General features: G+C 43.9%; 1 protein-coding gene across 7 annotated transcripts in view; it reads left to right on the forward strand.

Annotated features, from left to right (window-relative positions):
- ptprda (protein tyrosine phosphatase receptor type Da) overlaps positions 1–25,440 on the forward strand; it is a 922,653-nt gene that overhangs the window by 150,583 nt on the left and 746,630 nt on the right. The window lies entirely within an intron of this gene.

Below are 25,440 nucleotides of genomic sequence, written 5' to 3' on the forward strand. Positions count from 1 at the left end.
AGTCAGGAGAGGAACAGGTCTTCATAGTTGCCCCTTATTGGCCCATCTATACCTGCTTCCCATCGACAGCCTTCCTGACTTCCCCTGAAATCTCTTTCAGGGACGGGGCACGATGGCACCCGCGTTCTTCCCCCGGAGATTCCGGGCGGTCTTACATCTGAACGCGGAGGTTCAGGTGGCTATCACAGGGACATGTGATAGTTACCATCACTTCTGCGAGCACCCCCTAGAAATGGGTAGCGTGCTTCCGCCTTTAGAAGTGGAACCTAGTCGTTGAGAGCGTCTTCTCTCCAGAGGAGATCCTGAAAGCTTTCGATTACTTCAGTGCTCTCTTTCCTGCAAAATGGGTTGGAGTAGGCTGTTTTCCTTCAACCTCAAAATGATGTTGCCTCGGTGTTTAAACTACGCTCATCGTGTTGCAGAAGTGTGCAGAAGCACGTTCTGATCGTCAGGTTCCTGAGGAGCAAGGTCTTGTAAATCCTTGCGTCCCTCTTTATCCTCTTGGGCCTTGTCCCTGGTGCGACTGCACTGCAGAGACCGCCCCTGAGCCACTGCAGGCAGTGAGTTAAAAATTCTGTTATATCAGTTCTCCTGCTCGCGTGGTCTCTACTAGAGGGTAGGGACTTGCTCGCTTTCGATCAACGTTTGTGCCTGGAGTCTGGGCCGGCTAACTCTCACAAGCTGAGACCCCGGCTCGGATTGTGCCCAAGGTTCCTACCTCTCCCATAATAGGAGCAGGTGGTGAGCCTGCAAGCGCTGCCCTGGAGGAGGCAGATCCAGCCCTGGCTTCTCTGTCCGTTCGCTTGGACGTGTACAGAACGCAAGCCATAGACCTCAGACCAGCTCTACAAATATATGTTGGAATTCAGCAGAGAGGGAAGGCTGTTTCCATGCAAAGTTGCACTTAGTGCTTGCCTTCATTTCGGTAAAAATCCGAGATGCAACATGTCCACTTAGGTGTTGAGCTCCTATATGATGAGTGTAAAGTGCTCCGCTTGGGCGTTGACGATATGCTTTGCTAAACAGATTCTAGAGTTGGGGGCTGGACGACACCTAGTTGAACCGCTGCTTCCCATGGGCTCCCTTCTCATGAAGCCAGTTTCACCGTGAGCCCGGTTCAAGTGTCGGCTTGCTGCGCCATTCCCCTCCTATGGACTGGATACGTGCGCCTTTCTACTCCAGTTGAGTTCCCTTAAAATTGAACCCTGTTGAGTTCCTCCTGACCCCTCCGACGTCGGACGTGCGGAACGTCTGGTGTTAGGACTACCACTCGTAAGCAGTGTGGAACCTCTGTTAGGCTGGGTCCATATGTTGCGGTCCCTACGGCGACCCCATATGTGTATTCTTCCACGATACGGCTCCCTGCGGCAAGCCCGTGTCTTCCCTCGGCAGAGTCTCTCTGCCGTCACTGTCCGGTGTGTCTCCCCCGTCTTAGGCTGGAGCCACCCCAGTGACATTCCATATGTTAGACTGCCCGGTTTCCGCCCAGTTCATATGTGTATTCTCCACGTTACCTCCCTCTGGGTTGGATGTGGCATCCACAGCGTCCCTTCCTTCCAATGTACGGGGAACGCTTTCCCAGTGGTCCTGTAGGAACAGCAGTCACTTCCCTGGCCTAAGCCCCGTCCTTCCCCGCCTTAAATTTGCGGGGGCATCAGGAGGCTTTGGTTTAGGCACTGGAAGGTGGCAGCGTTAGTGGCGTGTTCAAAGGGTGATCCCAATTCAGTCGACGTCGACTACGTCTGACGTTATAGACTGAAAGGGAACGTCCTGGTTGCGTATGCAACCCACCGTTCCCTGAAGGAGGGAACGGAGGACGTAGTCCCCTTGCCACTACCGCTGGACCACCGCTGACCCTGGGTTACTCTCGGCTCCTCAGCGAAAAGCAACTAGTGCGTGCATCCACTTCCGTATTTATACCCGCGGGGGCGGAGTGTGTGATGCAAATCACGCACGCCAAATTCCATTGGCTCGTTCAATAGTAATCGAAGATGATAGGCTCCCTAGCGTGATCCCAATTCAGTCGACGTCGACTACGTCCTCCGTTCCCTCCTTCAGGGAACGGTGGGTTGCATACACAACCAGGACGTTCTTCACACTGCAGTAACTAATGTTAACAGATACAACTTTTATTTAAAAAATTTAGAAATTAACATTTACTGAGATGAATTAATGCTGTAGAATTGTTGTTTATCATTAGTTTATGTTATCTAATGTAGTTAACTAATGATAACAAATGACGCATTATTGTAGTGTTACCATTTTGGTTTCAGTTTTGGTTTTAGTAAAATGGAAGCTTTAGCGTTCAGTTCTGCGAGGAAGACTCAATTGCTACGTCACTTACCTTCTCATCTTTCCAATCGTGCCTAATACTTGCGGTATAAAAGACCGGTACTTACACATGTTTGAGTTTGCAGATGCTGACGCTTTCATTTACCTCCATCCTCCCCACCACCTCCAAGATGGTTCCTTCCCCTCCATCCTCCCCACCACCACCAGGATGGTCCCTTCCTATCCCTTCCTTCCTATACCTTCCTGGAGTCCGGACCCTCGGATTGCGAGCTATGGACGGGGCCTAGGCCAAATAACTTTATTGCTTGCTGGGCTATCAATAAATGTATTTATTGTTAAAGTATTTATTCTCCCGAGTCTTCCTGGTAGAACTATAATAACCCTGCCATTCACATGGGTTTCTAACCCCTGGCTGTGTCTGAAATCGCCCCCTATAAAATCGCCCCCTATACCCTTAAGTAGGGCACATTTGTAGTGGTGTGGTGAAACCATAGTGGACGTTATTGAGTGCACTCATTCAATCCCACAATGCACTGCAATAACGAGTGTACAACTGATCTACGCTCAACGGCTAGAGCAGTGTTTCCCAAACGGGGTGCCGCGGCACCCTGGGGTGCCTTCTGGCGAGAGCAGGGGTGCCGTGTAAAAACTCCATTAAACATTTTAAAATTGCTAAAATGTGTAAAAAAATTATAATAAATGTATCATCAATCTCGCATCGTCGGAAGCGTCTAATAACAACAAATAATGCACACAAATTCATAATAAAAAATGCAAATCATACGTTTTCTGCGTTCGTTGAATTGCGATTTCCGCATGATTTCATTCTCGTGCTTCATTCCCAGCGTCCACACATAAAGCTGCCTCTTTTTCATGGCTTGTTGCGCTTACGGTCAAATACACACGAAACATTGTCACAACGTCCGTCTTGCCGAATATTCACAAACACATCGGTTATGTCCGTGCTGCTGTCAACGGTAACGCGTGCGATTAATGTTTTTCAGTTTAACGCGTTCAAAAATATTTAAACACAATTAACGCAGCATCCGTTTTTTTATGTAATCCTTTGGCTAGCGTTACATTATATAATCACGTTCTTATTCATGCAAATGCTTTTAAACCATGCAACCGCGAAAAGACAAAAGAGAACGCGCTGTCTGTGAATGTCCTGCTGACACAGGACGACGCGCATCGCGTGCCAGAATCGACTTCTCTTTCGTGCTTGAACGAATAATAACACACAGTTATGCCAAAATGTCCGTTGTTGAGTATCCTCATGAGAGCAGTCTTAAATTAGTTAAAGTCTTAAATTAGAGTTGTGAGAAGATGGGACGCGTGTGAGATAAACAAGTGCAGCAGTGACAACAGAATCAAAGAACAGGTAACAGAGCAAATTACTCACTGCTCTTGACTAAAGAACGCTTGTAGCTTTAATAAGGATTCATCTATATTTCATTTATAATTTATGCAGTGAAGACTGTAAAGTGTTTGATAACTTCATTCAATTTCTGTGTATTTCCTGACATCAGTAGCAGTATTGGTATCAGTGATACTGGGCTTCATTCATAAAAAAAGATGCCATTAAACAATTATTTAAAATATACTTCTTTATGTTGTTTATACATTAATTTGGAGATTAACTGTGAAATTATTACATTATAAAATATATTAAACACAAGCTATCTTGTGCAATTATAACAAAGTTAGCCCAATATAAAAACACAAATAGGCCTACACTGAGTGAGCAAACATTTTGGTGAGATTTGAAATGGTAATTGAGCAATGTTTTGCTGAATTATGAATAAAAGCCTTAATTAAATATGTCATCATGTAAAGTGATCTCTGGAGAAGAAATTAATGATTTCCTAGACTTTAAATGGATGGACAAAATTTTTTATAATATTAAAAAATATCTATATGACAGTAGGCCTATATACGGCAGTTATTCCCTGTGGTATTGAAAATCAATACATTTCAAGGTATAGTATCAAAGTAGTATCGTGACAACACTAGTGTAGGGTGCCACAAATTTTTTAAAATTTTCAAAGGGTGCCTCGACTGAAAAAAGTTTGGGAAACACTGGGCTAGAGAATACCCATAATGCGCTGTGAGTGTCACGCGTTGAATAGATTCCCGCGTCTGACCAGAAGATGGCGTCTGCAGCTGAATCATCTGTCCATTCATTTTCCGCTGATCCAATGTGGCTACAGCGTAATATCATACCGATATAACTTCCTTTTTAATTGAGTATTAAATTGTTTAATTACGGTTGCTACGCTTCAAATAATTATTACTATGAAAAAGCGGCACCCCATCCAGCGCACTCAGTGTCCGAATTCACTCACTCGTTTTCATTCACTCCTCCAGTGGACTATATTAGTAGCTTGGTCCCACCAGACTCTCGTACATTTCATTTGTACATAGAGTCTGGCACCGCTCCATTGAGAAGCGTTAACTTCCTAAAGTCTAAAGTCTAAAACTATTGGATCTGCCCAGAGTCACTCTGGATCTTCCATAACCAATCGCTAACGTCTGGTCATGACGTATGCCTAGCGTTTGCCTTAGCCAACTCATTCACCACTAACGGAGCGAGCTGGAAAATCAAACTTTTCCCGAACTCCGTGGGTAGGAGGGCCACAACATCATGGCCACCAACAAAACTAAAGCTCCGGCTTTAACTTCTTGATATTCGCCAGCGTTGCCACAACGGACCGAATGGCTTTGCTCGCATCTTTCTCCACTGCCATTACTGAACTACAACTCAAAATAACGCACAACATCAACATCATCGTTCTCAGCCACTCCCTCTGTTCGCCGGTAAAAAATTAATCGGAGAAAACCAAAGACTACAGCACAATCCCAGACCTAGTACTGAAGGAAAATGAAAATTGAGCGGAAGTACGTAGGAGGGCAGAGCCAGGCTACTATATTAGTGGAGGAATGTAGGGTATTGTCAATGAGGGTATAGGGGGCAATTTCCAACACAGCATCTGTGCATTTGTGCAAAGGCTGTGTATAGTGTCACAACACGGCAGATGGAAGTTATTCTTAAATACGATAACTTTTACTGTTTTAATAAATAAATAATGAACTGAACTGATCCAGAGATCAGGTCTGTAATGGAGTGTTTGTTCATTTCCAAGTTAAAACTGAAACAATCAATTTACAGTGGTGTATTTGAGTAAATGTAATTAGTTACTGTATTGAAGTATCTTTTTGGGTACTTTGTAGTTTTACTGAGTATCAAAGATATTAGCAACTTTTACTCTCTACTTTACATTTTTTAGTAAGTATATGTACTCTTTAATTCCATACATTTTTTAATGAGTAATGCAATTACTCGTCACATTTTGCATTGTAACTAGCAGTTTATTTCTTCTACAAAAGAAGTGATATCGCCATCTACAGGGCATTAAAGGTAATATATCTTGTGTGTTTTGCCCTTACACTCCCAAGCTTGTCAACAAGGCTACTTCATGCGAATGTGAGTACATTAGCAGGTAGTTGCTAAATCGCAGTTGCTAAATTTAAGAGGCTGTTGTGCCGAACCTTGATTTATTGCAATTTTGAGGCATTCAGTTTTATTTAGTTTTGTAGAAAATAAACGTGATTACTCTCCTTACAACACTTTCTGATCCTAAAATCAAACACAGAGTGAATTAGTCCTGCTGGCTAGTCATTATAACACACTAACAAAATGAAGTGAAAACTCCTGTTAGAAACAACCATGCCGATAGCTGCAACTGTAAATGACATTTACGAACATTATTTTGTTGGTCACATACATTTGAAAGAACCAATCGGATCTGTGAGAGACCGGGTCAAAGGTCACAGTAGAGATGCGCTAATTGAGCAGCAGCGCTGCGCTCTGAAGGAGCACATATTTATGAAAGTCAGCAACTAGAACAGCTGAAGCTCACACACAGATGACAGGAACATTCATCACATCCCACTGATTTATAACACACACACATTTACAGACGTATAATTCTGTTATAATAAATCGCATTAGTGTGAGATTCACTCTGAGCCACTGAGATTTGTTATGCTTCACTCTGGTCTTTTCTGTTCTGAACACAAACACAAACTCTCTGTTTTTCTATCATGCTGGGACTTTACACTAACTTCTATTCTGTTTTTATACAGATCAAATGATTTTCTTTATTCAAAAGCTTTTCAGTGGTGAAGCAAATCTGCGGTGGGATGGCAAAGGAGATTAGATTTCAACTAAGAGTTGTGAGCCTGCAGTCTGAAAAGAATGTGATGAGAAAAAGACATCTTTGCACACAAAAAGCACAACCAGACTCCAGAGTGCTCCAGTTCATAAACAAGTTGCTCTTATGAGTTGAATCAGTCTGACGAATCCTTTATTAAATGAACTTAGAGTAGTTATGTGACATAATCACATGAGCAGTATACTGAATCAATATCTGACTCACTCACTGAACTGTATCATTACTTTCAGTGGTTTTTGTTCAAAATTAAGTAATTTTATTCTACATAGGGATCTTGAAAATTGACATGATGACATGTAGATAAAGGTACACATTTGCAAGAGAACATGATTTGACATTGTTCTTAAGTTTTAATGGGAGTTACAAAGAGTTCAAAGAGCCACATGATCAGTTGCACTGATTTGAATTATTTATTAGAAATATTAGTTTGATTTATGTATTACTTTTGGTTAAAAAAAATTGGCCAAAATGATAAAACTCAATATGTCGTACGCAGCACTAATACAATGTTAATATATTACTGAGAAATTATAAAGCTGAGTATGAATATGAACACATGAGTGACAGTCTAAACAGCTGTGAGAGTATTGTGTGGATTTAGAGGATACGACTCCTGTATGCACGGATAAGCTGTTTGTTTAAATATGCATTTATTTTAATCAAGGTGACTCTTTTAGAGGTGTGTTATATGCCTGCAAAGAAAATGTAAAAATTGATTATTTTATTTGCTTACTTCTTCACACTAATAATAATATAATTTACACGTAGTGGACCATGTGGTCTGACTGTCTCCTGTGTTAACTATGGGAGTTTGCTACTTGGCACTCCCATGAGCTCACAGTGCGAACCAATGGTGCCGTTTCCATGGCAACAGCTGGCAGGAAGGCATGTGAGAGATTTCTTTTTAGCATTTATAGGCGGGTTTGGATATGTATAGGTATAGCAAGATGTAGATGATAATCTTAGTGCAAAACAATAAACAAAGTTTGTTTAAAGAGTTTTCTAGTGGAATGTAAAAAAGAACAATCAGTAATCGGTTAAAATAAAAATTGTTCTACCAGAAAATTAGCGATGTGGGTTTTTTTTTTTTTCACCAAAAATATGTCAATCATTAATAATTATTGATCTAACATTGAATCCTGAACCGGTTCTGCATCATCTGCATCAAACATGCTTTCCAGTCTCACATTCATGCCCGATCAAGGCAAATGATAATTTTATGTAGGAAAATGTCATTTTTACATGCTAAATATGCACAGAATGCAGGACACTTTCTGTGCCTACATAACAACCTGGGCCATCTGTTCTCTCTGTCTTTGTGTGTGTGTCTAAGCATGGATCATACTGCGAAGCCGGAGATTGCTCACAAATTCTGCTTGTAAACAAAGACAGACGCCTATGCATTACAGTACTCTCTCTCTCTCTCTCTCTCAAATACACACACATGCACTACCTCTGTTAGGGTCCACTACTGTCAATCACATGTGAAAGTTTTTTCAGTTTCCCTGCAGAAGTGTCTTTCTAACAAGAGAGAGAAAAAAGACAAATATGTGCATGTTCCAGTTAAAGTTTAAAGGAGGTGAGTAAACATCATGTAATATTGTGGAAATGTCACACAGTGTTTGACTACTAAGTCAAAGGAAATCTTCTGCTACAGTGACAGAGTTGTCATGGTTACTGGGTTAGGGGGCAGTACAGTTATAAGGTGTGTTCAACATCGGCTGCAACTGGATGTAACCGATCGATAAGAGTTTCCGCGTGCAGGCTGGGAGGAGCTGGAAACAGATGTGAAGTCGGACACTTTCTGCTTCCCGTAGTGATCGCTCACGTGGTTGTTGCATACTTTACCACAGCTGAAGTGAAATAAATGCAATATTTGTCAAATACACAGACGTTTCAGATACTTTTCCATTTAATACTTTATGTACTGCTTAATACAGCGTCCACTTGTAGAAGAATAAAGTTGAACATACACCTATACTATTTAAATTCCAATGTGGTGGGGTGGTCAACCAGAACAGTTGGTAATCAACCAGAATGCCCATTACTGTAGCGTTTCAGTGGCAAAGCCACCGCTGCAAAAATAAACCAGTTGCATTTCAAAGTTGTTTGCGAAATGGCCGTCAAGTGGTGCAAAGGGACATTTAGCAAAATAGCTGAAATTGCTGCATTTTGAAATATAAGTGTGGGGTTGATGTCAATTAACAGTAAGGATGAAATACTACAACTACAGTGATTTCCAAATAAGCCTACAACAAACATGAAAAATCAAAACAAGAGCCATTGACATTTGCTGTACAATAATGAAACAAACAAAGATTTGGTGGAGTTGAAACTGTATGTTATAAAGTAATAATTTTATTATTAAATTAATAAAGAAAATTTGGCTAATGTTGTTTAAACAAACGATCATATACAAATTATAGTTTACATAGTATACATATAGACTATTATTTGTACGAACAGTGAACTATTATATATCTCTGTTTGTAGGCTATCTATTTATTAACAGAATAGAATAAACAGAATAGAATAGAACAACCCCTCCTTGAACTGCCACCTTAACGTGGTGGAGGGGTTTGAGTACCCGAATGACCCTAGGAGCTATGTTGTCTGGGGCTATATGCCCCTGGTAGGGTCTCCCAAGGCAAACAGGTCCTAGGCGACGGGTCTGATTAAGAGCGGTTAAAAATCCCCTTATGATGGACAAACATTCAAGGACCGCGACGTCGCCCGGTATGGCGCAGCCGGGGCCCCACCCTGGAGCCAGGCCCGGGGTTGGGGCTCGTATGCGAGCGCCTGGTGGCCGGGCCTCTCCCCATGGGGTCCGGCCGGGCTCAGCCCGAAGGAGTGACGTGGGACCGCCTTCCCGTGGGCTCACCACCTGCAGGAAGAGACGTAAGGGGCCGGTGCAGAGAGGATCGGGTGGCACTCGAAGGCGGGGACCTCGACGACCCGATCCCTGGACACGGAAACTAGCCTTAGGGTCTTGGAACATCACCTCGCTGGCGGGGAAGGAGCCTGAGATGGTGCGTGAGGTTGAGAGGTTCCGACTAGAGATAGTCGGGATCACCTCTACGCATGGCTTGGGCTCTGGAACCACACTCTTTGAGAGAGGATGGACTCTTCACCACTCTGGAGTTGCCCATGGTGAGAGGCAACGGGCTGGTGTGGGTTTGCTTATAGCCCCCCAGCTCAGCCGCCGTGTGTTGGAGTTTACACCGGTGAACGAGAGGGTCGTTTCCCTGCGCCTACGGGTCGGGGATAGGTCTCTCACTGTCGTGTGTGCCTACAGGCCAAACGGCAGAGCAGAGTACCCGGCCTTCTTGGGGTCCCTGGGAGGAGTGCTGGAAAGTGCTCCGACTGGGGACTCCGTCGTTCTACTGGGGGACTTCAACGCTCACGTGGGCAGCGACAGTGACACCTGGAGGGGCGTGATTGGGAGGAACGGCCCCCCCGACCTGAACCCGAGCGGTGTTCAGTTATTGGACTTCTGTGCTAGTTACAGTTTGTCCATAACGAACACCATGTTCAAGCATAAGGGTGTCCACCAGTGCACGTGGCACCAGGACACCCTAAGTCGCAGGTCGATGATCGACTTTGTGGTCGTTTCATCTGACCTGCGGCCATATGTCTTGGACACTCGGGTGAAGAGAGGAGCGGAGCTGTCAACTGATCACCACCTGGTGGTGAGTTGGATCCGATGGCGGGGGAGGAGGCTGGACAGACTCGGCAGACCCAAGCATACTGTAAGGGTTTGCTGGGAACATTTGACCGAGTCTCCTGTCAGAGAGATCTTCAACTCCCACCTCCGGCGGAGCCACGACCGGATCCCGAGGGAGGCTGGAGATATTGAGTCTGAGTGGACCATTTTCTCCACCTCCATTGTCGAAGCGGCTGCTCGGAGCTGTGGCCGTAAGGTCTCCGGTGCCTGTCGAGGCGGCAATCCCCGAACCCGGTGGTGGACACCGGAAGTAAAGGATGCCGTCAAGCTGAAGAAGGAGTCCTATCGGGCCTGGTTGGCTTGTGGGACTCCTGAGGCAGCTGACAGGTACCGGCAGGCCAAGCGGACTGCAGCCCGGGTGGTTGTGGAGGCAAAAACTCGGGCCTGGGAGGAGTTCGGTGAGGCCATGGAGAAGGACTATCGGCTGGCCTCGAAGAGATTCTGGCAAACTGTCCGGCGCCTCAGGAGAGGGAAACAATGCCCTACCAACGCTGTTTACAGTGGAGGTGGGCAGCTGTTGACCTCAACTGGGGATGTCGTCGGACGGTGGAAGGAATACTTCGAGGATCTCCTCAATCCCGCCGTCACGTCTTCTATTGAGGAAGCAGAGGCTGAGGGCTCAGAGGTGGACTCGTCCATCACCCTAGCTGAGGTCACCGAGGTAGTCAAGAAACTCCTCGGTGGCAAGGCACCGGGGGTGGATGAGATCCGCCCTGAGTACCTCAAGTCTCTGGATGTTGTGGGGCTGTCTTGGCTGACACGCCTCTGCAGCATCGCGTGGCGGTCGGGGACAGTGCCTCTGGGATGGCAGACCGGGGTGGTGGTCCCTCTTTTTAAGAAGGGGGACCGGAGGGTGTGTTCCAACTGCAGGGGGATCACACTTCTCAGCCTCCCTGGGAAAGTCTATGTCAGGGTACTGGAGAGGAGAATACGGCCGATAGTGGAACCTCGGATTCAGGAGGAACAGTGCGGTTTTCGTCCAGGCCGTGGAACACTGGACCAGCTCTATACTCTCTAGAGGGTGCTGGAGGGTTCATGGGAGTTTGCCCAACCAGTCCACATGTGCTTTGTGGATTTGGAGAAGGCATTCGACAGTGTCCCTCGCGGCGGCCTGTGGAGGGTGCTCCGGGAGTATGGGGTCCGGGGTCCTTTGCTAAGGTCTGTCCTGTATGACCGAAGCAGGAGCTTGGTTCACATTGCCGGTAGTAAGTCAGACTTCTTCCCGGTGCATGTTGGACTCCGGCAGGGCTGCCCTTTGTCGCCGGTTCTGTTCATAGTTTTTGTGGACAGAATTTCTAGGCGCAGCCAGGGGCCGGAGGGTGTCAGGTTTGGGGACCACGCGATTTTGTCTCTGCTTTTTGCGGATTATGTTGTCGTGTTGGCCCCTTCACACCAGGACCTTCAGCATGCATTGGGACGGTTTGCAGCTGAGTGTGAAGCGGCTGGGATGAAAATTAGCACCTCCAAATCCGAGGCCATGGTCCTCAGTCGGAAAAGGGTGGCTTGCTCACTTCAGGTTGGTGGAGAGATCCTTCCTCAAGTGGAGGAGTTTAAGTATCTTGGGGTTTTGTTCACGAGTGAGGGAAGGATGGAACGGGAGATTGACAGACGGATCGGTGCAGCTTCTGCAGTAATGCGGTCGATGTGACGGTCTGTTGTGGTGAAGAAGGAGCTGAGCCGTAAGGCAAAGCTCTCGATTTACCGGTCAATCTACGTTCCTACTCTCACCTATGGTCATGAGCTTTGGGTCATGACCGAAAGGACAAGATCCCGGATACAGGCGGCCGAAATGAGCTTTCTCCGCAGGGTGGCTGGCCGATCCCTTAGAGATAGGGTGAGAAGCTCGGTCACTCGGGAGGAGCTCAGAGTAGAGCCGCTGCTCCTCCACATCGAGAGGGGTCAGCTGAGGTGGCTCGGGCATCTGTTACGGATGCCTCCTGGACGCCTTCCCGGGGAGGTGACTTCACTTTCTGAAACTAAGAACAATATCCTCCATCTTGTTTGGAAGCTAAGACAAGACAATATTTCATACTTTTGACATAGATCAGCTCCATCATGATATGCTGCAAAGAAAGTCAGATATGTAATGCGCTGCGTAAATGTGGCACTGTTTTTTCTCTTTTTATTTTTCTCTTTTCATTCTTTGTTTTTTCATATTGTTACTTCAGTTCCTGACCAGGAAATTTAACCAAATCCATCCATGGTCATTATTTTATTGGGCAGAATTTACCCTGTGGGCCCACATGTTAAATTTTAAATACAGCTGTATTGGCAAAATAATTTATTTGCCTTAGTGTCTCTTCAAACACCATCTCCCCCTCATTCACACTCAGTGTCTCTCTCACACACACTGGCCAGCATACATTCTTGCAGGTTGTGCTCTAAATGTGGCATCCTATAATTTTAGCCACAAGGTCTGATCAGCTCAACACAACTATGTCAAACACTATTGAGAAGTGTCAATGATCATAAGGTTTAGTTTAACACCATTGTTATAATCCGTTTTTTTCTTTTTAAAAATTCTAATAGACTAAGTATTTTAGAATAATAAGCCTGCCAATTGTAATTTTTCAAATACATTTTGTCATTTGTTTTTCTGATTTTTCCTATTCTTTTTTGTTTTTTGCTCATGAGCTGCTTTATGAAATAAATTGGAGATCTCTGCATAATCTTGGATCCATGGCCAACAACATTTCCATCTCATTATCCCAGTTCTGAAGAGTATCGATTAATGTGTTTATTTTGCCCCCTGTCTGTTCGCCTGTCTATTTTCAGCATCCGCTCTGACATATGCGTACAACCTACTCCTAAGCTGCGGGCGGCGCTAACCTCATTATTGTCTTCTACTTCACACGCGTTACTTACGTATCACAGTCTATCTATGTTCACACACATTGTTGAGTCTGACTTTCAAGAGCGATGGAACCGTCAGAGCGAGCTGGCAATGAAACTGAAATGTTACACACTCCAGTCGGCGTCAAGTCATGGGTGTGGAAGTATTTTGGCTTCAGGAAAACAGATGGAGCAGTGGTAAGAGATGTTTCCGTTTGCAAAGAGAAAGACTGTCAGTCTGAGAAGATACTGCGGCAATACGTTGAATCTTTTTGCACACCTGAAAAGGCGCCGTGGTATTGATGGCGACTCTGAGTGTAAAGAAAGAGTTTATCTGATTGCAATTTATTGTAACTGTAGATGCAGTAACTGTTATATTTTCTGTTCTATTTGCAGTGCATTGAGCACAGCATACACATTATGTGAATAGAATACTGTTTCTGTATTCTCAATAAAAGGCAAATTATATATTTTTTTGTTGATTTATTTGAAACTTAATAGATATCATGTAAAAATATCTAGTATTGAATCGTATCGCGGGGAATTCTGAAGTATCGAAAATAATCGACTCGTTGGCTCAAGAAATCGGTATCTTATCGAATCGTCATGAAGGCTCCGATTTACACCCCTAGTGAAGTGTCCCTTTAAACCTTTAAAAAAAATGTTTGAGAAAAAAAAAAAGTTTCAGTATTTCATATAACAGTAAGGGAGAATCTTAATACAGAACTGAACTTTTAATTTAAATAAACTAAAACAGTTGGATGAACTGAACAATATATAAAAGCTCAAATATATGACTACTTTTGACAGGGCCTCACATCACAAGCTCAGATTCTTGTTCGTCTTCTCACCGGAACACGCACAGAAGCGGAGTTGCTTGCGTGCTCACAATAACAGCTTGTGATTCGGTCTATTCTATGTTGCGCTTGTTCCAATGGTGACAAGTCGGTCTGAAGAAGAACGATTCAGTGTAATTGTTGTTCAATGCCGCTTTATTAAGGCAGAGCGCTAACCGCTATTCACGCACTTGCACACACGCACGGTGCAACGGCTGTTTTTTTTTGTGTTTTGTTTTGCTGATGTCCCGCGCCCCCCATGCAGTATCCTTGCGCGTGGAACAAGGATACTGCAAGTACTGATGTTTTAATTTTACTATAATTTAGTATAATTTATTTCACTTATGTTTCAGTTAATAAATCTAGTAACAAATTAAAATAACATGAAGTATCAGACACATAACCTATTCACATGCGTAGCCTTTCAAAATTATAGAAAAACTGGGCACACAATGTTAACGTTTGCTACTTTGCTTACATTTATTTTATCCAATAACAGAAGCCTACATTTGTTTCAGTTCTAAATTTGTACTTTAATTTCAGTATTGTGATCATGAATTCATTTAACTACAATGTTTCACTTGAATTTATCTGCAACAGCTCTCAATGAGCCGCGGCAGATTACGTAATAGAGAGAGTAAAACTGAAACTTTTCAAAGTATGTGATTATAGCGCCACTTAGTGGTAAAAGGCAGCAAATACACATCCCCAATCTTGGTAAAAGCATTATTTAGGTTGTCTACCAGCTGCACGTTTTTTTATCAGTTTTATTTTGATAAACATGACAGAATACAATATCGCGGCTACATGAAAAGAGATTTTATCGCGATTATCTTTTATGTTGGTTTTACTATTTTGTGACTAAGTGACTGAGCATTACATCCAAACTAATTTCCCTATTTTAAAAACAAAGCCTTACAAGGTAACAAAATATGAAAAAAATAAGAATGGCAGACAATTAGGCCAAAGTGGCGCAAATAAAAATAGGCTACACAGCATAATATAGTTTTGTTGTTTTACATGAAGTCTTAACATCTACTCTCGTGAAATGGAAATCATGAAGATCTGGATACTTCCAGTGACTGCGGTGAATAGTGCTGCTGGCAACAAGGGAAAGACCTTGTGACAGCCTGGAGAGATGGCTGACAGAAGAAAAGAGACCCCAATGGGGCTGGTAAGGGTAAGTTACCCTTGTCGGCAGTATCTAGCTCTGTTTAGAGAGCTAGATACTAGATACCCCCCAAGGCTTCTGAGAAATTAAAGAGGAAAATACCCCTAGTGTCTGCGAGAGCAGGGGCGGAAGATGACTCAATGTTGGACAACATGGTTAACGACTTTGGAATGGAAACGGATATGAGTATGGAGAGTACTTCACAAAAGACTAGTTCAGGTTCTGCAGTTAGCAAAGTCATTGAACTCCCAGCTTGTGTCTGTGGCTGGAGCAAGACGACAACGGTCAGGGGTTTGAAGATTCATCAAGGGAAAATGAAATGCTTGAGGGAGAAGGGACAAGGGCCTCGCATTGATCAGTACTTCTTACGAAGTCAGTCAAGTCAGTCGAATGAAATCCAGCGACAGGAAGCAAACCACAGTTCGCAGGATATCAGCACCCCTGTCATAGAGGAGAGGAGGGTTTGCACAGTTAGTGATGAACACATGGACACTTGTGAACCCGGTCAGACTAACCAGCATAAGAGAGAAAAGAACCTCAACGGGCATAGGCCTGGAGTTAGATGGCCAAGAGCTTGTGAGAAAACTGCATGAGACACGGTAAACACAGATCTATGCTTTGCATTGGAAAGATTAACTGGAACAGTTGAAAAGAAGCTGGATAAATTTGGGGACATCATTTACGCATATAGAAGTGAGAGGTTTGGTGTGGAAAAAAAGGAAGGAAAAAGTACAAACTACTCCTGGAATGTCTAGACGGCAGCAGAAAATTTAAGGGTCAGTTAGAGAAAGGAGACAGCTGAGGAAGCAATGGAGAAGAGCAGAACAAAGTCAGAAGGAGGGACTCAATCTCTTACAAAGGGCCATAAAAGATAAGCTTGCAACATTACGCAGAGCTGAGCGCCTACGGAAACGCTACAAAAAGAAGGAGCGTGCAAGGGCTAATTTCTATAAAGACCCGTTCAAATTCGTAAAGAAGTTATTCACAGTGAGAAGAATGGCACTTTAAAAGCATCTCGGGTTGAGCTAGAGAGATATTTGGAGGAAGAGCATACACATGCAAAAAGGCATGAGCCTATGTCAATTCCGTCAGACATCACAGTTATCAATCCACCAGAATACCAAATGGAGGTCTGTGCACCTAAGTGGAAGGAGGTAGAGCAGGCTGTGAGAAAGGCAAGAGCTTCATCTTCTCCAGGGCCTAATGGAGTTCCGTACAGAGTGTACAAGAGTGCTTCAGGAGTTCTACGAATTCTGTGGAAATTGATAAAAGTGGCATGGCAAAAGCAAGTTGTACCTAGAGCATGGCACCGAGCAGGTGGAGTCTTTATACCTAAATGAAAAGATGCTACAAGCATCGGTCAGTTTCATCCTATTTCACTATTAAACGTCGAAGGTAAGATTTTCTTCAGCGTTATTGCTCAGAGATTGTCAGCCTACCTATTAAAGAATGGCTTCATTGACACTTCAGTTCAAAAAGCGGGCATTCCAGGGTTCTCAGGATGCTTAGAACACATCAATGTTATCTGGCAACGAATTCAATCAGCTAAAAAGGAGAGGAAGGAGCTCCATGTGACATTCCTGGATTTGGCTAATGCATATGGGTCAGTGCCACATGAGCTTCTTTGGGCAGCATTTGATTTTTTCAGGGTACCGATGTCGATAACAAATTTAGTGAAAGCCTATTTTGGAGATTTGCTATTTAGTTTCTCAACTCCAGAATTCAGCACTACATGGCAATGCTTAGAGGTTGGAATAATGGCAGGATGCACCATTTCTCCACTGGCTTTTACCATGGCAATGGAAGTAATCTTTAGGGCATCAAAATGGGTAGTAGGAGGAGAGCGCTTGGCTTCTGGGATGCGACTACCACCAATCAGAGCATACATGGATGACATGACAACCATGACAACGACAGTAGCCTGCACTAATCGGTTATTGGGTAAGTTAACTGATAACATTGAATGGGCACGAATGCAATTTAAGCCCTCTAAATCAAGGAGCATCTCGATAATTAAAGGCAAGGTAGTAGATAAAACATTCTTCATTAATGGTGAAGCAATACCAACAGTTTCTGAGAAGCCAGTGAAGAGTCTTGGGAGATGGTACGATGGGGATCTAAAGGACACAGTTCGAGTGGGAGAAGTTAGGCTACAAGCAGTGGAAGGGTTGAAGAGTATAAACAGCTGTGCTCTACCAGGCAAACTAAAACTCTGGTGCTTTCAGTTTGTTCTACTGGCGAGGTTACTGTGGCCACTGACTGTGTATTAGGTTTCTTTGACAACAGTGGATAAGCTGGAAGCTTTAATAAGTTCATATATCAGGAAATGGTTGGGAGTTCCAAGATGCCTCAGCAGGGTGGGACTTTATAGTAAAGGAATATTGCAGGTGCCAGTCTCTGCTGTAACCGAGGAGTTTAAGTGTGCCAAGGTAAGACTGGAAATTACCTTAGTAGAGTCACGTGACAAATGTGTAAGGGAGGCAGCACCTGTGATAAAAACTGGTAGAAAGTGGTCAGCAAAGAAATCTGTGGAAGAGGCAAATGCCGCCCTTCAAAGTGGTGATATCATTGGACAGCTACAGCATGGAAGAGGGGGTTTTGGGCTCAGTTTAGCTCCTCCTAAATGGCACAAGGCAGCCCCAGCTCAAAGGAAGAAGCTGGTAGTCAACGAGGTGCGAAAGCAGGAGGAGAGGATGAGGTGTATAAAGGCCATTTCCCAGGCCAAGCAAGCAGAGTGGATGAGATGGAAGAGTGTGGAACAATGGGCTGGCAAGACCTTTGGTCAATGGACGAGAGTAGGATCAGTTTCTTTATCAGGTGAACATATGATGTTCTCCCATCACCACAGAACCTAAACCTCTGGATAGGAGAGGATCCTTCTTGTCCTTTGTGTTCATCACCTGCCATATTAAGGCACATTTTGACAGGATGTAAGATGGCTCTTAGCCAGGGTCGGTTTACTTGGCGCCATGACCAAGTACTCCGATGTTTGGCTTTAGCATTGGAAGACAAGCGTAACATGACCAATAAGTTGCCACCTGTTCTAGCAAAACATTACACACATTAGACAATATTCCTCCGCCCAGGCGAGCAACCACCAAGAAAAGATGTTAAAACCAATTCTCGCCCAGGACAACTGGAAGCTGCTGGGGACTGGAAAATGCTGGCTGATCTTGATCAACGGCTTATTTTTCCACCTGAGATTGCCACCACTAACCTCCGACCAGATATTGTTTTGTGGTCTGTATCAGCACACATTGTTCAACTGATAGAGCTAACAGTGGCATGGGAGGATGCTGTAGATGAGGCATATGAGAGGAATAAACTGCGGTATGCTCAGCTGGCCACTGAAGCAGAACAGCGAGGATGGAGAATTCGGGTTTATCCAGTGGAAGTGGGTTGTCGAGGATTTGTGGCACACTCCACAACCCGGTTCCTCAGAGACATCGGATTCAGTGGCCAAGAGTTGCGTCGCACAGTAAAGAACTTATCTGAAGCAGCAGAGAGGAGCGGTAACTGGCTGTGGTTGAGACGGAAAGATTGTAGCTGGCTGTGTACAGGCCCCCGCGCTACGGTTTCGAAGAATTCTTGAAAAACTTGAGTCAGTTGGTTTATTTGTATAGCTTGCATAGTAATTACAGTTACGTTCCTGTGTATTTTGCGTGAATGAGGATTGGTGTTTGGACAGATATTGTGTTCTGCGATAGTATGCCATACAGAACCGTTGCCACTGACCTGCTTTAACAACGGCAGTGGGGCTCGACAGCCTTAGTCAAACGGGTTGGCGCGTATGCTCGGGTTGCGGAGAGAGAGACTGTGGTTTGCCTATGAGGAAGGAGCAACCTCAGCAGCAGGAAGGATGTAAGGGTTAGTAAGCTGGGCTGAGTTGAGTGGGGGACGGAGGGGGGTGACTCTGGGACGCCAGAGACACTGTTGAGCCCTCTTGAGGTGTCGTGGTCTAGTCGACGAAACACTGAGGACGGAAGGTGCCCACTTGAAGACCCTATATATGTCCCCTACTCAGCTCAATCCAGACGGTTGTCATGGGGAGACAGCACTGTGGTTGCAGCCGTTGTGTGTGCTGACGCGCAAAATACACTGCAGCTATTAACACCAGACAGAAGGAGATTCACATCACCATATGGAAAGAAGCGTAAATGGATGGAGAAGTATAGATTACTGTAAAGCTACGTCTTAGTTGGTGCTTATCTTGGCGAAAGCCGAGTACAAATCAGCATAAAGTTTTAACATCTACTCTCATGTAATGGAAATCATTACAATATAATATACAAATAACAGTGCTTTATTTTTCAGCTACAGTAGGTGTGTTTAACAGTAGCAATCAAATTAAAGGAAATTAAACAAATATAAAAATAAAACACTACCACATAGGCCCAGACATCACTGTATAAATTATATATTGATTCTTATTAGCGCTACTTTTAAAATTCTCAGTCAAGAGCAGTGAGTGATTTTCTCTTTGTGGTTTGTTGCTTTATTAACATTAAAGGATTAATCCCCCCCCCAAAATGGAAATTGTCATAATTTACTCTCTCAAGTTGTCTTAAACCTGAATAAGTTTCTTTCTTCTGTTGAAAATAAAAGTTATTTTGAAGAATGTGGGTAACCAAACAGTTGCCCGTCCCCAGTGACTTCTATAGTATATATTTAGTATATATAGTTTTCAGTTGTCTTTTAAATGCTGTCAGGGATTCTGCATTACGGACGAGGGTGGGGATCATTCCACCAGCATGGAACTGTGAATGAGAATGTTCTGGAGAGTATTTTAGTGCCCCGCTGTGATGGCACCACGAGCCGTCGCTCCTTGGCCGATCGTAGGCTTCTGGTAGGGACGTAGACTTGTAGTAGGGAGTGAAAGTAGGACGGAGCTGAGTCTGTGGTAGATCTATAAGTAAGCGTCAAAGCTTTGAATTTGATGCGAGCAGCGAGTGGTAGCCAATGCAGTGAGATGAACAGAGGAGTGACGTGAGCCCTTTTGGGCTCGTTGAAGACAAGGCGAGCTGCAGCATTCTGGATCATTTGTAGAGGTTTAGTAACACATGATGGAAGTCAAGCTAGACGAGCATTGCAGTAATAAAGCCTAGAAATAACCAGGGCCTGGACGAGAAGTTGTGTTGCATGCTCAGTTAGGAAAGGCCTGATCTTCCTGATTTTATACATTGCAAACCTGCATGATCGAGCTATCTTTGTAATGTGGTCTGTGAAGGTCAGCTGATCATCAAATATTACTCCAAGATTTCTGACCGACCCTAATGGGGTGATTGAGGATGACTCTAGCTGGATAGTGAAGTCGTGCTGTAGAGACGGCTTTGCAGGGAGGACGAGAAGCTCAGTCTTTGCCAGGTTGAGCTGCAGGTGATGTTCCTTCATCCGTGCCGACATGTCCGCCAGACAGCTTGAGATACGTGCAGCTACTGTGGGATCATCTGGTTGAAATGAGAGGGTGTCATCAGCATAGCAATGGTAAGAGAAACCATGTGCCTGTATGATGGGTCCCAATGATGTGGTGTAGATGGAGAAGAGGAGTGGTCCAAGAACTGAACCCTGAGGAACCCCTGCGTTCAGTTGATGTGCTTTGGATACCTCGCCTCTCCATGTAACCCTGAAGGACCTACCTGTGAGATAGGACTCAAACCAGTGGAGGGAAGTTCCTTTGATGCCCAGTGATGAGAGGGTGGACAGAAGGATCTGATGATTCACAGTGTCGAAGGCAGCAGAAAGATCCAGCAGAATGAGAACTGAAGATTTGGAAGCAGCTTTTGCGATCCGCAGGGCTTCTGTGACCAACAGTAGTGCAGTCTCGGTTGAATGGCCTTTCTTGAAGCCAGATTGGTTGACATCTAGCTGGTTGGTCAGAGACAGGAAAGATGACACTTGTTTGAAAGCAACTCGTTCAAGTGTTTTCGCAATGAATGGTAGGAGAGAGACAGGTCTGTAATTCTCTAAAAGTGATGTGTCTAATGTTGTTTTTTTAAGCAGTGGAGTTACCCGAGCCTGCTTGAATGCTGTAGGGAAAATGCCAGTGTGGAGGGATGAGTTGATGATGTGTGTGAGTGCTGGTAGAAGTGTGGGAGAGATGGCTTGTAGAAGGTGTGAGGGGATGGGGTCTAGAGGGCAGGTGGTAGGATGACTGTAGAGGAGAAGTTTAGATACTTCTTCCTCGGTTAGCGGAGAGAAGGTAAAGAGAAGGTTTCTGGTAGTGGGAGAGGATGGTTTGGGTTCCTGTGTGTGTGGAGTTGAGAACTGACTGCTGATAGAGGTTGTTTTGTTGGTGAAGAAGTTAGCAAAGTCATCAGCAGTTAAAGAGGAGGTGGGTGATGGTGGAGGTGGACAGAGGAGAGAGTTAAATGTCTTGAAAAGTGTTCGTGTGTTAGAGGCGCTGTTGATCTTGCTGTAGAAATATGAAGATTTTGCAGCGTGAACATCAGCAGAAAAGGAAGAGAGCAGAGATTGATACATACTCAGGTCAGACGTGTCTTTTGATTTGCGCCATTTCCTCTCCATTGCCCTGAGTTTGGTCCGGTGTTCACGAAGAACCTCAGATAACCAGGGGTTAGAGGGAGTAGCGCGTGCTGGCCTGGAGGAGAGAGGGCAGATATTGTCTAAAGAAGAAGTTAAAGTGTAGCATAAGGTATCTGTTGCGGTATTCACAGCTACAGATGAGAATTGTGAGGGTGAGGGAAGTAAAGATGACACAGCAGAGGAAAGATGGGAAGGAGAAAGTGAGCGCAGGTTACGTCTGAAAGTAACTGGTAGGGGAGTTGGTGGAGCATGGGTAGTGAGTTGTAGAGAGGTTTCACCAAAATGTTGTCTGTGATGCAGTTGCTTGTGTAAACCAGGTCCAGTTGGTTGCCTGACTTGTGAGTACCTGTGGTGATGAGCCGTTTGAGATCAAATGAGGCTAGAAGAGAGATGAAGTCTGTTGCATACGCCTTTTCTAGATGAATGTTGAAATCACCAAAGACTACGAGTGGGGTGCCATCCTCAGGGCAGGAGGACAGCAGCACATCCAGCTCCTCAACAAAGCTTCCCAGTTGACCTGGCGATAAATAACTACAATATGGATACTAATGGGAGTTGTAAGTGTAATTGTAAGCGATTATTCTTATATTCAGTCATTTTGAGGTATTTTTTTCCAGGATTATTATTACTATATACGTTCAATATATTTTGCTGCTATGTGAAAAAAATAATCAGCAAATCGCGCCGGCGCGTTTGTCGACACCAGAGGATTAACTTTAGCCTAATAAGAAGGAACAAAAATTGTGATTAAAAATATATGGTCAATCACATCATGACTATCATCTAACTAGATGCTAATATATACAGTATCTATCCTGATCGTTTTCAATACTTGTAATTCCAACTCCTGACTCGCTACAGTAGTTTTGACGGAACCAGATGCTTTTATACCAGGGGCTGCCAAGGGCGTGGTGAGCTCGCACCAAGGGCGTGACCGAGTGATGTCAGAGAGTATTCTACGTCAGAGAGTACTCTACGTCAGAGAGTACCCCCACTGCAGGAGCTTTCCGTTTAACCTGAAGAGGGCAGCACTCAGACGTTTTTACACCATAAATTTGAAAATTAAAACACTTTATACCCAAATGTCAAAAAATTTACTTGAATCAATGAACAGCATTTATGAAGCTCCATTCTTACAGATAATTAACTAAAAAAAAGTTGTTTTAGTGTTTAGTTACCCTTTAAGACCGGCGCATCTAATGGACACGCATATGACACGCGCCCTATTTTCTCTCAAATGTGTGCTTTCACATTAGATATAAACAACTGTGTTTATGTAAACCTTGTGTGTTTTTGACAGTATTAGCGCAATAAGACTTGAAAGATAACTTAGTCCAGTAATCAGGTGCTGTTTGACGATTTAGTGTGTGTGCATTTGGTGTATGCGCTCAGAAAAGTGCATGTTAGTTAGAACCGCGCAACAGCAAGCAGATTAAATGTTTAACCACCAAAGCTTTAATGCACAGGCAAATAATGAACTTTTGTGAACTGCAGTGTCCCGTGAGTGTAACTCTACTGTTGCGTTAACATGTGATGTGTGAATGTACGTCGCATTGAGTATGTTGAGATGTAGGCGCCAGAATTTAACTGATAGAATTCACTGTAACACGATACTACGATATTTCTTCAAAAGCAGATCGTGGAGGCATTTTAATCGCCTACTATCAAAAACGATATGATTCCGCACCACCCTGACAGTGGTTGTGATAGGGAAGAGCTGCCATGATGTTGTCATGGTGACTGATAGATGGTTGTGTAGAGTTGCAGCTAGGTTGTCATGGTGATTGTGATAGAGCAATGCTACTTTTGCATCATCGAAGAGTAACGCCCCTTTTTGGGGGAAAACAAACGGATTCCTCTGAGAACAGAACTCGCTCTAGATCTGCAAAGTTTCTTGATAGCAAAAATGGCACAAACATACACACTCTCTTTGCCGGCCGAAGACCGGCAAAGAAGCTAAAGAAGCTATTTAAAGAAGCTACTGGATACGGGGTTACAGAGGTGTCCCTTTGAAATGTTCGAAAACTGGATTAATGACCCCACGCAGTGGCCAAATATGGACTATTCAGACATCTACCACTATTTCGTGGAATCACCAAGTAAGTAGCCCATTTTTTTGTCATCAACACACTCACAGTATGACAAACTAGACGATGAGGCCATGTCACTTGGATCATATTTAACTTGATTTAAGCTATTGACATAGTTTTGTTGTCGACTCGCTATACTAGTTAGAAAGATGAAGCTGCTAGCAGCTACATGACTAGCTCTCACTAGGCACGCTACCTTGGCTGTTAACTGATTTTACTGTTGAAATAGTGGCAGGCTAGGACTAAAGTGGACTTGGCTGGTTTCTGCTCGTGTCTAGAAAGTGCTAGGACTTTGAAAGTTGTAAAAAGGTTTACAGTGTACGGCAAAATATGTAGTGTTGGTCTATATGATCCTAACAAATTATATCTCTATTCTGCGTTCACTTGCAAAACTTTTGAATTGCCCGAGAAAGTTTTAATCGGTCATAAAATTTCTACGAAAAATTTCCCCAGAGAAACTTTGGAGAATGAAATAAAGAGGTGGGAGGGAATATATAGCCTATATCAACACAAAAGTTATGCAAGTAAACACAAAAACTATTATAGCCTAATCTTTCCTGGCATTTCATCTTTTCCCATCACTTTAGGTTTGGTTAACATCTTTAATATATCATTTCACAAGCTATCTTGAACGAACAGAGGCATGATCTGAGATAATAGTGTATTTACCGGTGTTTGAATTCTCGGAAAAAGAAGAAAATATCCGTCAGATAAAAATAAAAAAAAGTAATTTCTTCACCAAAATACAAACCGCCACAACGGAACATTCCTCATGGCCTCATCGTCTAGCTTTTCATACTGCGAGTGTGTTAATGACAAAAAAATAGGCAACTTGGTGATTCCACGAGATAGTGGTAGATGTCTGAATAGTCCATATTTGGCCACTGCGTGGGGTCATTAATCCAGTTTTCGACCATTTCAAAGGGACACCTCTGTAACCCCGTATCCAGTAGCTTCTTTAAATACCGCTCGCGGTCCTCGGCGATCAAAGAGAGTGTGTATGTTTGTGCCATTTTTGCTATCAAGAAACTTTGCAGATCTAGAGTGAGTTCTGTTCTCAGAGGAATCCGTTTGTTTTCCCCAAAAAAGGGGCGTTACCCTTCGATGACGCAAAAGTAGCGTTGGTCTATGGCAAATAGTTGCAGTGATGTTGTCATGGTGACTGATGTGATAGATGGTTGGTTAAAGTAGTCATAGATGCAGGTGTAGAGTTGCAGTGAGGTTGTTACATTACCGTGATAGAGAGAAGAGGTTCAGTGAGGTTGACATGGTTTCTTAAATAGTAATAGTAGAGTTGCAGTGAGGTTGTCACAGTGCTGTGATATATGGTTGTGTAGAGTTTGAGGCTGTCATGGTAACTGAAAGAGTGGAGGTTAGAGGTGCACTGTAGTTGTCATGGCTTATATATTTGTGTAGAGTTGTAGTGATGTTGTCATGGTGACCGTAAAAATGGGGTAGGTCAGTTGCAGTGAGGTTGTCATGGTGGGGAGAGGACTGCAGTGAGAACTGTTGCAGCGAGGTAAACTCACTGGTCAACCTTACCGTGACTGATAGAGGATACAGTTGCAGAGAATCTTCCTACCTTTGCTAATGTAGAGCAGATTGAGTTGTTGTACAGTTTAGATTTAAGTGTATCAGTTTGTCCTCCTTCCTGATAGGTTGTCAAATAATGAAGGATAATCAAATCAGCTCTCTCTCCAGTGGAATGTGTCTCCTG

Source organism: Siphateles boraxobius, unplaced genomic scaffold (genome assembly GCF_051911475.1).
Source record: "Siphateles boraxobius isolate OS27281-9 unplaced genomic scaffold, OSU_SipBor_1 130, whole genome shotgun sequence".
NCBI lineage: Eukaryota > Metazoa > Chordata > Actinopteri > Cypriniformes > Leuciscidae > Siphateles > Siphateles boraxobius.